This window comes from Podarcis liolepis, assembly GCF_965112155.1.
Source record: "Podarcis liolepis genome assembly, chromosome: 7".
Classification (NCBI taxonomy): Eukaryota; Metazoa; Chordata; class Lepidosauria; order Squamata; family Lacertidae; genus Podarcis; species Podarcis liolepis.
In genome coordinates this window covers 9641589-9646039 of record NC_139561.1, presented here as the reverse complement: position 1 = coordinate 9646039, position 4451 = coordinate 9641589, and positions in this window count along the sequence as shown.

Below are 4451 nucleotides of genomic sequence, written 5' to 3'. Positions count from 1 at the left end.
TCCTCTGGCCACTGCTGAGTTTTCCAAACTTGCTGGCATATTGAGTATAGCACCTTAACAGCATTATCTTTTTTAAAAAATTAATAGTTCAGCTAGAATGTCATCACTTCCACTGGCCTTGTTATTAGCAGTGCTTTCTAAGGCCTGTTGGACTTCACTCTCCAGGATGTCTGGCTCAAGGTCAGCAACCAACCTTCCTGGGGTGTACGATACATCCATCTCTTACTGGTATAATTCCTTTGTGTATTCTTGTCACCTCTTCTTGATGTCTTCTGCTTCTGTTCGGTCCTTACCACTTTTGTCCTTTGGTAATCTTTGTACGAAATGTTCCTTTCATATCTCCAATTTTCTTGAACAGATGTCTGGTTTTTCCCATTCTATTGTTTTCCTCTATTTCAAAGCAATACCCTCCCACAGTTTAAAAGGCCATAGGTTGTTTAATTAGCCCAAGGCCTGGGGCAAAAGGAATGTTTTTTGCCTGGTACCCAAAGATATGTAACAAAGGCGTCAGGTGAACATCCCTTCTACAAATTGTAATGGACTGTGCTAGGTATTGTATACATTTTAATAGCATTTTTATTGCTGATATTGTACTTTATTATTTTACAACTTGAATCCCATAGAAAGCAAAGCTTAAAGAATGAGAAGGAAAGCTAAAACAAGAACTATACCAGTTTTAGTAACTGTACCAGAAATGGGAACTATGAAGCTAACAGTAACAAATACATTTATTTTCTGTTTTTGAACCACAGAGTCCAGGGGAAAGCGCGAACGCAGTCCCCCACTACCACAAATTATGCAGTCGAGTTTCCCGCATTTGGGGAAATCGCAGGGGTCAGCACACCCGAAGTGCAATGGATGAGCCTCACCCTGGGAAAACCACCTTTGTGATCATGGTATCTCCCCTGCCAGGTAAGTATGAATTGAAATGGCAAGCGCGCTTCCTGGCCCTCATTCTCTTTGCTGTTAAGGACACAGCGACCTCCATTCTGCAGTCCCAGTAAGCTCAACCCAGTAAAGCAGCTGTGCTACCAGGGCCCCATTGGACAGTCTAGTGTTTTGGGGTGCCCTGTAACCCCCAGTCTGCACCCTGGCTGTTTCTCCCACAATGCTGTAGGGCATGCATATTTGCATACGTGATTGCGTCTCTCCGTTGCCTCCTCCACAGGCCGTTCCTGCCGCTGAGTGTCCATGAGGTGGAGCTAAGGCATCTCTTTCTGCTCACATCCTAGAGAAAGCGCTCTGTCCCTATATCCACCCATGTTGCTATCACTGTGAAACAGGATTGGCTTTGCTTTCTACAGTGTGAGTGAGGAACCTGTGTCTATTCTGATGCTGCTGGGCTTATGTTTCCATCATCCCTGGTGGCTGGGGCTGATGGTAGTTGAAGTTCAACAGCGCCAGAAGGGACGCAGGTTGCTCATCCCTAGGATACAATCATTTGGTACATGCAATTTTTGGGACATTGCTGGATTTGTTGCACCTTAGGGCTTTATGATGGGGAGGGGACGTCTAACTTTAATTTCCCTTATGACAGCTCAATTTCCGACTTTAACTTTTGCCACTGAATTCTTTATGGCAGAGCAGAGAAGTAACAAAGAGCTGCCGCCAAGAGCTTCTCATTCCCTGTTCAATCACCCACCCTCATTACAAAAACCACCGGTGGGAGATCCAACACCAGACAGGCCACTCACCTTCCATGCCTTTTTGGTGGATGTGCAGATGTTCTGAAGGGCCTTAGAGGAATAGCATACAGGATAAGGTCAAAGCAACTGGCACTTGAACTCATCCATCCTGCTATTTAATGATGTTTCCCAAATCACTGCCTTCCCAATCTGGGTTTTCTCATACCCTCTCCTTTTTGGAAGATCCCTGGTATGAGAAAATGCTAGCATAATTCAAAGTGCTGTTTCAACCTATGAAGTGCAAAACAGCTTGGGACCAAGCTACCCATTTCCGCCATATAATCCTTTATTTTGTGTTCTTTTTATGTTGTAAACAACTACATGATCTTCATGTGAAGGGTTTCTTACAAAATAAATAAATAAATATTTTAAAAAAATAAAAGCTGGTTTGGTTGTCCTCATTGCATCTCCACAGGAATGAGCTGCAGCAAGTGCAAGGCTCTTGTGTTCCCCTCTTCTGCCAATATAGCTTCAAGAAGGTGATCAGAATCTTTCACTTCTATTTTTGGTTATCAATGAAATGACATACACAATGTGAAGAAAATGGAAAGACAGCATGGGGGAAGAGGCTTCCTACCCTCTTTCATAATACAAGAACCAGAGGTGGAAGAACTAAATGGTGGAAGAACTAGCACAGACAAAATGAAGCATTCATTTGCTCAGCACATTTTTGCACTATAGAATTAGTGACCAGTTCAAGCCTGGATGGCTTTAACTTGGGATTTGACAAATTCACAGAAAACTGTCAATGGCTACTAGTCCATATGGCCAAGGTCCGTATCAGAGGCAATATGTGTCCACATTGTGAAATTAACTCACCCCAGCAATATAGCAACTACTAACGGGCATGTTTCCATTGCCTGCTAAAAATGTTTCTCTTTGCTCAGGTGCTCCCAGACCATTCATGCTGTAATGTTGGTGCTTTATTGTTTTCCTGTAAACCACCTTGGTTTTAGAAATGCTTTTAATTTAATAAATAACCATTCGGGATTTCCCTTTGACTCAAGCTGAAGAAAAAAGCAATAAGCTACAGCAGGAAATTTCAGCTGTAATTTAATACCCAACTGCTGCTGATTAAGCGCCACATGGTAGTAGGACTGCATCCAGCAGTAAACCACAGGTGCTAACAATGTACCCTCAGTTTTCATTCTGTGCAAGATGCAAACTGAGACCCAAGATCCAGTGGTGTAAGAGGAGGGGTTAAACAGCCCCTTAGAAATCCCAGCTTAGACACAAAGCACCCCGTGCCAGCCCCCCACAATACTTAAGGGTGTGCATGCAATACCATTTACTGAGGCTCTACTGCGTTCCCACCATAGAATCATAGTATTGGAAGGGACCCCAATGCAGGAATCTCAACTAAAGCATCCGAGACAGATGGCCGCCCAACCTCTGCTTAAAAACCTCCAAGGAAGGACAGTCCAGCATCTCTCGTGGAAGTCTGTTCCAGTCAAACAGCTCTTATGGTCAGAAACTTATTATAGTACTTACCGTATTTTGCGCCCCATAAGACGCTCCGGCCCATAAGACGCACCTAGTTTTTTTGGGGGGAAATAAAGAAAAAAATTTTTATTCCCCCCCCCAGGTGCGGGGCTGGAAGAACCAGGTCGGGGAACAGTGGGAAGGCACGCTCTGCCTCCCCGCTGTCCCCCGAGCTTGTGGGGCTGGCGATGGGGAGGGCAGCTCTATGCCGCCATCCCGAGCGGGGCGGGATTTAGCGCCCCGCTCGGGATGGCGGCGTAGACCTGCCTGCCGTCCCGCGACGGCAGGCAGCTCTGTGCCGCCATCCCGAGCGGGGCGGGACTTAGCGCCCCGCTCGGGATGGCGGCGCAGAGCTGCGCTGGTCCCAGGACCGCACGCAGCTCTGCAGGGCCACCGGGAGCGGGGCGGAGCTTCTCCCCCGGCTCCCGGTGGCCGGGCAGAGCTGCGCTGGTCCCAGGACCGCACGCAGCTCTGCAGGGCCACCGGGAGCGGGGCGGAGCTTCTCCCCCGGCTCCCGGTGGCCGGGCAGAGCTGCGCTGGTCCCAGGACCGCACGCAGCTCTGCGCGGCCACCGGGAGTGGGGCGGAGCTTCGCCCCCGGCTCCCGGTGGCCGGGCAGAGCTGCGCTGGTCCCAGGACCGCACGCAGCTCTGCAGGGCCACCGGGAGCGGGGCGGAGCTTCTCCCCCGGCTCCCGGTGGCCGGGCAGAGCTGCGCTGGTCCCAGGACCGCACGCAGCTCTGCAGGGCCACCGGGAGCGGGGCGGAGCTTCTCCCCCGGCTCCCGGTGGCCGGGCAGAGCTGCGCTGGTCCCGCGAGGGCAGGCAGCTCTGCGCGGCCACCGGGAGTGGGGCGGAGCTTCTCCCCCGGCTCCCGGTGGCCGGGCAGAGCTGCGCTGGTCCCAGGACCGCACGCAGCTCTGCGCGGCCACCGGGAGTGGGGCGGAGCTTCTCCCCCGGCTCCCGGTGGCCGGGCAGAGCTGCGCTGGTCCCAGGACCGCACGCAGCTCTGCACGGCCACCGGGAGCGGGGCGGAGTTTAGCGCTCCGCTCCGGATGGCAGCGCAGAGCTGCGCTGGTCCCAGGACCGCAGGCAGCTCTGCGCGGCCACCGGGAGTGGGGCGGAGCTTCTCCCCTGGCTCCCGGTGGCCGGGCAGAGCTGCGCTGGTCCCAGGACCGCAGGCAGCTCTGCGCGGCCCCCGGGAACAGGGTCGGAGCTTCTCCCCCGGCTCCCGGTGGCCGCGCAGAGCTGCGCTGGTCCCGGGATTGCAGGCAGCTCTGCGCAACCC